Source organism: Ochotona curzoniae, unplaced genomic scaffold (genome assembly GCF_017591425.1).
Source record: "Ochotona curzoniae isolate NIBS_2020 unplaced genomic scaffold, NIBS_Ocur_1.0 contig_3819, whole genome shotgun sequence".
Classification (NCBI taxonomy): domain Eukaryota; kingdom Metazoa; phylum Chordata; class Mammalia; order Lagomorpha; family Ochotonidae; genus Ochotona; species Ochotona curzoniae.
This window is the reverse complement of record NW_024466004.1, coordinates 27,515,539-27,525,815: the sequence shown is the minus strand read 5'-3', so window position 1 is coordinate 27,525,815 and position 10,277 is coordinate 27,515,539.

The following is a 10,277-nucleotide window of genomic DNA, read 5'->3' as shown; positions in this document are numbered from 1 at the left end:
AAGAGTGTTGAATACTATATTATATAAAATTTTCTTTACATAACTATAATAAATATGTACAAATATGACAACATTTTCTCTGGAGACCATTTGCTAAGATAACAACATACTACTTATATGAATATTATCTTTCTGGATTTTAGAGGTTAGGAAACTGGACTGAGAAAGCATATTTACTTGCCCAAGCTTGAACTAGTATTTCTTCAATTTTCTGACTTTAGATTGCTATCAAAGTCTGTATTGGATCTGCAAAACCTGTTAGGTTGCTTGCCTCTGCTGCTCTCCCAGGAAAAGTAATTACCACCTCAGTCATTTGCATATGGCCATTTGACTGCCCACAGTCTCCAAGAGCAGAAGATACAGTCATAAAACTATGTGAAATGTGTTGACATAAATGGAAATGCAAGCTCAAATCTTTATATGACTATTTCCTTATGTATGATTTTCTTTTTTTTAACTTCTTTATTTTAATTTTTATACTCATTTTTATGATACAATTTCTTAGGCTCTGGGATTTCCCTTCTCCCTCAAATCTCCTCCCAAAGTCCCCCAAGTTTTTCTATTTTACTACTATAGTATGATTCTTCATAAACAGTCATATGTCCCTCATTGTGGGCATGGACAAGGGCAGAGAGTCCAGCATCTTACTGTCAAGATACAGTTAACAGTTTCATTGGGAGTCCATCTTTGTCTGGAAGTAGAGATGCATACTGCATTGTATCCTCACATTTGGATATGAAAGTCTCCATTTCATAGCTACCATACATCCCCTTAAATGAAAAGCCACAATAGAAAATCAACAACAGGAAGAAAAAACAAATTAAAAACACCATGAAGTTAAATAACATGCTAATGTGTTGTTGAAGAAATGAAAAAGAAAAAGAAATGAAAAAGAAAATCAAGAGCCTTCTAGAAGAAAATGATGTGATTGTGTGATCTATGAGTCAGTGAAGAATTTAATGAGAAATGTTTTGAAGAGATAAAACTAAAAAAAAAAAAGTTAAAATTCACAAGATACAGTTTCCACTGATCTTTCTTTGTTCGTGAGATATGTCTCCTGTAGGCAACAAACAGATTTTTTTTTATATCCAGTCTAATATCTATGATGTTTGATCTACAGGTTTAATCTATTTACATTCAGGGTTAATATAAATGGTGGTAATATTTCCTAAAATGTGATTTCCCGCTTCAGTTTTCCTACCATTTAGGAGTGCTATGTCCTTGATATCCACCCACGTTTTGGGGAAAAGGAGGCACAAATTCTGATGTTTCCTGGCACAGTCTGAGTAAGCCCACTGGTGCTGCTATATTTCAGGTAATATTAGTGAACTGGAGAACATGTAACTTGTACTTGACCTGTTAATTTTGCTACTAAATAGATGGAAGTTAGAGTCTTACATGAAGTAAGGTGAAGGGAATTATAAAGCAGATATGAGTTTTTTTTCAAGAACATTTAATTTAGGTAAAGATTCAAAAAGGATACGAAGTCTAAAGTAAGATTTATTGCTGTTGGCAAAAGTATCATCAATCGTTGCTTGGGGGTGGATTTTTTCCCTAAAACTTGGAGAGAAGCCTAGTTTTGATCTATATATTTTTTTAACTGGCCTAGGATTTTTCAGTTCTAACTTCACAGCTCTGCCACATTTCTACTTCTACAACCTTACTGTAACCCAGTCTTCAAACAAACAAGAAAGAAAAGACCATTTGTAGCTTATATTTATAAGGGACAAACCTATGATGCTATTCCAGTCACTATAAGGTTTCCCCATTTGTTTTTCTGTACTATGTTCTAAATGAAAAACAGCATTGCAAAAATCTTGAAATATACTAAGCTACTTGCTAACTTTTTAAAATAGAGACACAGTAACTGAAAAATTTCATCAAAGAATCTGACTAGATGAAATTTGACATGAATACAAAAGAATAGGAACATGTCTTTATATACTAAAAAAAAAACAAGAATATAACAAACAGTCATCAATTTTATATCTTCTGCCTTTGGGTCAAGATAGAGGAAAAGTGGCAGAATTAATCAAGCACACACATGAATATAAAGTAGAAAATGATTTTCAACAAGCCAAACATTAGTAAGCAAAGGACTGTGATCCATGAGAGATGGGAATCAAACAAGGTAAAACTAAAATGTGTCCTCTGTGTACTATTTTGAGAATTTCTAGGCCACAGCACACAGTGGGGGAAGGTGAGATAAGCTAAGAAGGCAGTGGTGAAAGTCAGAGAAAACCAAGGCAGGTTCAACAAGATGGAGCATCAGAGAGCATGGCAAACAGAAACCAGATGTTTAAAATGATATCCTCTACAGTGGAAGCAAACAGCACCAAATAACAAGGCTAAATCTGAAGAAAAATTCACTGCATATTGGCAAACTAATACACATCCACTGTAAACTAATATGCATTATTGAGAATAATTTTAATTAAAATAGATAAGAAATACAACATGTTGCAGAAGTAAATATCACTTAAGAATATAATACCAGCTTACAGAATACCAATTAAAGAAAAAACTGATATTATTGTTACTGAGTTTGTAAAATCAAAATCCATGCAATGGTGAGAATATAAATGATTAAACAAATGGTTGGGAATATCTAGTAAAGCTTATCATGTTCATATCCTGTCACCCAGCAATTACATTCCTGGGTATAGGCTTCATGAAAATGCCTAAATATGTTCACTAAAAGACATTTATAATAATGTTTAAGCCACTTTTCATAACAGTTCTGAAACTCCTTGCATACCTACCAACAGCAGGGCATACAACCAAATTAGAGTACATGGCAGCACTTTAAAAAAGGCCCAACACAATGGCTCAATGACTATATCCTCACATTGCAGGCACCAGATCCCATATGTACATTGGTTCTTATCCTGGTCATTCCACTTTCCACCCAACTCCCTGCTTGAGTTCAGAGAAAGCAGCAGAGGATGCCCCAAAGCATGGAACCCTCTGGGGAGACCGATAGGAGGCACTTGGCTCCTGGCTTGAATCAACCCAGCTGCAGCCACTGCAGCCATTGAGGGGGAGCCAGTGATGGGAGATATTTCTCTCTGTCTCTTCTTCTCTCTGTAAGTCTGATCTCCTTTTTCAATAAAACACACCCCCCCACACACACATATCACCATGCAAGCGCAGGGCCCCTTTTGGGCACTGGTTAGTTTCCTGGTTGCTCCACTTACCATCCAGCTCCTTGCTTGTGGCCTGGGAAAGGAGTAGAGGATAGCCCTTGGGCCCTGTACCTGCAAAGGGACATGGAGAAAGCTCCTGGCTCTTAGCTTCAGATTGGCTCAGCTCCAACCATTTTGGCTACTTAGGGAGTGAACCAGCAGATGGAAGATCTTTTTGTGTGTATCTCCGTAAATCTGATCTGCCTTCCTAATAAAAATAAACACCTTTGTTTTTTAATTCAAGAAAACTAGGACAAAGAGACAACTGTCATAATTCACATCAAAAGAATGAACAGTGAAAAATTACATGGTGATATAAAAAGAGAAAGACTTATAAAATGCAACACCCTTTAATAATAAATAGCCTCTACAACTTATATCTGGAAGATCTATATTTTGAAAATTATAGGTTATATATGACCAACAGTCAAAAATTGCAATTTCATTATCCTGTCTACATTGCTTAAAGCAATGTACAGATTTGAAGCAATCCCCATGATAATTTCAATGTCATTCTTTACAGAATTAGAAAAAAAACCAAAAACCTCAACTTTTATCAGCAAAGACCCAAAATACCCAAAACATTCTCAACCGAGAAAAATCAATCTAGAACCATCATAAAACCAGACTCCTTAGCACATTACAAAGCTACAGTAATTCAATAAACATGAAACTGAAATAAAAACCAATATATCAATCAACAGAACATGATAATAAGCCAAGAAACTAATCCAGATGTTTAAAATTGTTTTTTGGCAAAAGTACTCAGACCATACAGTGGAGTAAGAATGATGTATCCAACCAATGGCTCTGGCGATACTGAATACATACATAAATGTATGACTTTAGACCTATCCTTCTAATCATGCACCAAAAAAATGCAAAATTTATCAAAGGCCTCAATTTAAGACTTTAGATTATGAAGTTTCTGGTCTGGAAGAAAACAATACAGGGGAAGCATTATTAGACATTGGTGTGGGAACAACTTCTTGGACAAGACCACCAAAACACAGGCAACAGAAACCAAACCAAACAGAAACCCTTTGTGAAACTCAGAAGCTTCTGTACATGAAAGAAAACCTGGAGTGAATAGACATCCAAAGAATGGAAAAAAATATATTCAAGTTACCTCTCTAACAAAGGATTTCTGCCTGAAAATGTATCAGCAACTTAAAAAAAAAAACTCAACAACAAAAATAATAATAACCACTTAAGGAATGTGTCAAAGAACTTAGTAAACAGTTGTCAAAAGAAGAAATGCAAATGGCCATCAAATCTATAAGGAAAATGCTGAACATCACTAGACTTCAGGAAAATACAAACCCAAATCACAATATCAATTCACCCCAGACAGTCTAAAACCCCAAACACAGAAACCTACAAATGCTGTTGAGAATGTGGAGTATCAAGAGGGAACATGTATACATTGATAGTGACATGTAAATTAGTGCAAATGCCATGAAAAACAAAACAGAGGTTTCTCAAAAAACTGCAGATATAATTGTCTTAGGATCCATCAGTCCCCCTACTGGGTATATACCCAAAAGGCATGAGCCCGTTCTATCAAAGACAACTATACTCCTACGTTTGTAGCAGCACTGTTAGCAACAGCCAAAATTTGAAGGCAATCAAATTGTCTTCAGATGAACTGAGCTGGCAAACATACACTTTGCAATATTATTCAACTATAGCAAAATATGGGTGCAACTATAGAACATCATTTTCAGTGAAATAATCTGTACACAGAATGACGTATACTGCACATTCTCCCTTATAAGGGAGCTAGAATTAGATGTACATAAATGAATAAAACAAAAAGTATCTGTGTGTATCAAAATTACTACAGATATGGTTTTATACAAATGTTTCTACCTTTGTCAAACCAATAATAGTTAAGAATATTATCCTATCACAGTTGTAATGGTCTATCATTACTCTAAAATTTCCAGCATATGAGTGTAATTGCCATTTTCCCATTCAATTACCATTCATAGCCATAGTCAACATTCTCATTAATCTGGGGTTTTCTTGTTTTCTACTTATAAAACTTCTCAAGTTGGCAGAGCATTAATGCTTTTTACTGAAATAAAAATTTAAAACCAATAATAAATAAATAAAATAAATAAATAACAAAATAAATTAACAAAGCAATTTATGCATATAAGCCTTCAAAAAAGTTAGTGGAAATGAATATTATACAAAACTATTTATGAATTCAAAACTAATTTTATAAAATAAAATTATCTTACTTCTGTATTTCCATAAAATTCTGAAGTACCTTCATGCCTTGCCAGTGGAATACTCATATTAATGATTGTGACCATTAAAAGCATTCGCTGCAACTTGAATAGAATTGAGTGATAGAAGTAAGATACTGTAGAAAATATACCAAGTGATTTTATTTCACACACCAACATACAAAATTAATCTATTCAGTTCCTTAATCTATAAGTCACAGGAGGGGAATATGGGGAGGAGAAGAGAGACCACAGTGCCTATTAAAATGTGCCATAAAATTAAAAAGAGAGAGAGAGAATTATCTGGATACGTGCGGTGGTCTGTTTTTTGTTTTATGTTGTTTTTTGCTTTTTGGGCTTTTTTTGGTCTAAGCATGAATTTAATGGATACTGTCAGGTTGCTAAAATTCATAAGGCTACATGTTACAAATTTCTATACATGTATTACTCTTCAATAAGAAGGTTTTTAAATATTTGTAATCCAAAATGTCAGTTTCATACTACATTGAAAACTTCGTACCTTTAGAATTCTACAGAAATGCTAACAACCAGCGGAAAAGAATAAATCTGACGCAATTTTCTAAATAGAAGCATATTTTAAATGTTTGCTATCGTTGCTACAATGGTGGTTACACTGAAAAATAATTTCACAAACCTAGGCCAGTTTGCTAGCATACACTTTCTAATTTATTTTTAGTTTACACAGTAATTACACACATGTATGGGATATAGTATGAAATTTCAGTACATGTACACAATTTGCAGTGTTCAGGCATTTGTGTGTCTATCATAGTAGATATTCATCATTTCAAACTTTTCACTACTAGCCATTTTCAAATAGTAAATTAACTCTTCTACATCTCTCCTACTGTACAATAGCACAGCAGAGATTAATGCTTCAATTATTAACTATCCACTCTCCATCCTTTCTCTTACACCTTTTTTTTTTAGAATAAAATGGGTTTTAATTTTTTTTCATATTTAACATTGTTTATAGCAATTGGCTAACAGAAATTACTGTTGGTCAAGATGACCTCATAAAACTAAGACTAAAAGTTGTTATAAATTTCATTGAATGTGAATGGTGATGTTAGCTAATATATTTCTCATATAAGATTCAACCTATCTTAGAGAGAAAGCAAATAATTCAGACTGGGGGTCATGCAAAACATGCTACTCCAGTTTTCACTTTTCAAAATGTCTTTATTGCTTTTTATGAACCAATAGGTACTTTCAGTATAGAATTCCAAAAAGTGCAAAAAGGTAAAAGTGGAAACTATAAAAATCACTTGTGCTAATTATATTATTTAATCATGTATCACTTCAAGTGTGTGTATATAAAAAGTGTCTATATTTATGAGAGTACCTCACACAGCTCATCAAGTTTATTTTAGTACAAAAAATTTTGTGCCCAAACATAATACATAGTTGTTTTGTATTTTTTTCAAAAATTCTTGAAGACATAATTATGACTATGACCGTCCATCCAAATGTGAGAGGCACACTCTACTTCCTATTTTGTATGTGACTTTTTAGTGTAATCATTATAATAAAAGTATTGAAATACATTTTAAAGCCTTTCTAGATACAGTTTGAGTGGCTCTGTAATTATGTATTATTTTAATGAACTGAATTTAAGGGATCCATCTTCTTTTTTAGAAACATTAATTTGTTTCCAAATGTTTTGTTATCATAAGGAACACTTTGGTGAAAATCTTTGTATATAAATATTAATACCATTTACTTAAGATAAAACTTATTAAGTTTTATCTTAAGTTATTAAGTGAAAACATGTGTTTTTTCCAATGATCTTGAAAAAGGTATACTAAAAAAAGTTATGATGAATTGGAAAGATTATGCATTCTCAGAAACTCCATATGAAAATGTAGTTTACCTGGATCATTGCCTCTTGTAGTATATTAGTATGAACTGAGTTGTTAAAAACAAAAATTATCAAGTAAAGACTGAAATGCATGCAGGTTTACTTGTCACCCTATCTGGTAGGCAGTAAACTGGCAAGTGGACACAGGCTAATTTAAAAACCCAGTCTCCTATTCTCTGCAGTTCTGCCATCTTCCAAACCTTTGTCAAGGTTGGGTCACACACTCTTTCACAAGTTTTAACCTTGGAGCAGCTCATCATTGCATTATTGCATTGGAGAGAAGGTTGACATGAGGCCATTGTGGAGGCTGGAAATGAATCTAGCCACGTCTGCAAGTAAAATTCTGCTACTGTTGAAGGAAAAAAGCCAATTTTTATAGACCAGCTCAAAGTGTCTGTAATTACAGCCTTTGTCCATCTAAATGGGAGCATTAGTTTGTCTCTTTAAATCTTTGTATGTAAATAACCAAAACTTGCTGTATTTGTTATACATATATTTCCTGTTTTTTCATAATTTTGCATTCACATTGTAATATTATGCAAAACTGTGCTTTTTATAATAATTATTTCTTCTGTATGCTCTTCCATTGAATTTAATCTTCTCTAAAAGTCAATATAAATATTATATAGTTTTGATTTTTCACAATAATTATATCTCCTCCATTTAATTTTTAATACTCATGATGTCCATTTTGATAAAACTGCATTGATAATGAGCAACCATTCAATTTTGTACATCATTCTACAAGGACAACTTATTGAAGCAGTCTAAGTATTTCGGGATCCATTATTATACATTGAATTCTTTCATAACTTGTACTCCCTATCTATTTCAGCGATATTTAGTCTGAATTTTTTGAGTTGTTAAGTCTTCTGTCAGAACAAGTTTCTTTTTAAAAATCTTTTGTTATTAGTTTCTATGGCACAATTTCTGCAGGTACAGAGTTTCCCCCATTTCTCAGCCTTTCTCCCTTCCAATTTTCCCCTCTCACCATTTCCCCTCATATCATTATAGTAGTACAGCAACAGTCACAAGTTTAACATTCTGCTATTTAAATGTATCATGACATCGTAGGTATAAGTAATGGTATCAATAGTCAAGGCACATTTGACAGCTTCATTGGGAGTCCTTTTATTTGGGAGCAGAGCTACATCAACTTCTTATTAATACAATGGTAGTATATTTCCCACTTTTGATCATTTTTAACTTATTTTATGACTTTTCATCAGAATAAAGTAAAATGATTTTCTAGTTTTCCAAAATCTATCAGTTTAATATCTATCTATATCATGTTTCTTCTCATGATTAAATTTGATAATATAACATGCAATCTGTCTAAGAATATAGTATATCCTTTATCTAGCCACCCTTTTTTCATATCTTTTAGTATCCTTTGGAAAAAGCATGATGCTTTCTTTTAGTTTCTTTTGGGAAGAAAATCTCTCATGTCTTCATCAACAGTTAATACAGACTGTAGCCAAATTAAATAATAAATATATATTGAATATATAGGCCCAATGGCTAAAGCAAAATATAAATGTATTTTATAACATATAAATGACATAACAAATGTAAGATCATATTCAGAAATTTGTTATTAAATCTTCTCTGGAGGAAATATCAAATTTTGGCTCATTTTTCTACATGTAGATGTATATTTGATATAAAAATGTATTGTATTTGATAAAAGATTCTATTATTCATATTTCTCTTATTTGTGATTATTGTTTAACATTTACTCTTCCTAAAGTATTGGAATTATTTTTCCTGAAGCTCATCCTGATGCTCAATATCTTAAACTAATGCTACTGTTTTGAAAGTACAGAAACTGTTTCTTTTTTTTTTTAAAGATTTATTTTTATTACAAAGTCAGATACACAGAGAGGAGCAGAGACAGAGAGGAAGATCTTCCATCTGATGATTCACTCCCCAAGTGAGCCGCAACGGCCGATGCTATGCCGATCCGAAGCCAAGAGCCAGGAAATTCTTCCAGGTCTCCCACATGGGTGCAGGGTCCCAAAGCTTTGGGCTGTCCTCCACTGCTTTCGCAGGCCACAAGCAGGGAGCTGGATGGGAAGTGGAGCTGGCGGGATTAGAACCGGCGCCCATATGAGACCTGGGTGCGTTCAAGGCGAGGACTTTGGCTGCTAAGCCACGCCACCGGGCCTAGATCTCTCAGTTGAGTCTCACCTTAGAGTTGAGAGTTAGCTCTAGGGACCAGCCACTTGGGAATATCACATGTCTTTCTTGCTGGTGTGCCTGCTTTCCAGCACTGGATCTCCCATCATTCCTTCTTCCTGCCAAGGCACATCTGGGAAGCAGTCCAGTTACTGAGGAGAACTTGGGGATTGAATCAATTGCTCTGTTTTTGTCTCACAGTCTTCAAATAAATTTTTAAATTGCCAAACAAAAGAATAAAAACCAGAGAGTAAGGAATCATTTCAACCTATTTTCTCTCTCTCTTTTTCACATTTAATAATATTTTATTTTGTTTTATGATATAATCCCATAGGTTCTGTGGTTGCCTGTGCCCTGCCTAAAGGTCCCTCCCACCAACTCCATTGATTTTTCCTCTAGTTTTACAATGGATGTCCTTCATGGACAGTCACAAGTCCATCATGCTGCAATTGATGTATCTCCCAACAATGTAGGCATGAGCATTGTCAGAAAGCTCATCATTCTACAGTTAGGACATATTCAGTTCTTTCACTGGGAGTCCATCTTTGGTCTGTATGCATAGACATACAGCACTTTGTCTCCATATCTGAATGTATCAGAGCCTTTAAAATGTGTAAGAATCATAACAGAAATAAAGTATACACTGTAATTTTAGAAACTTTAGCACAATACACCTCAAATCTAGTAGTATCTATATGGTTGTAAAATGTCTCTGGAACCAAAGGTGGGGAATCACTTTTTCTGCTTAGGACCATTCGGATGTTTATAACATCATTCACGGGTCACACAAAATTA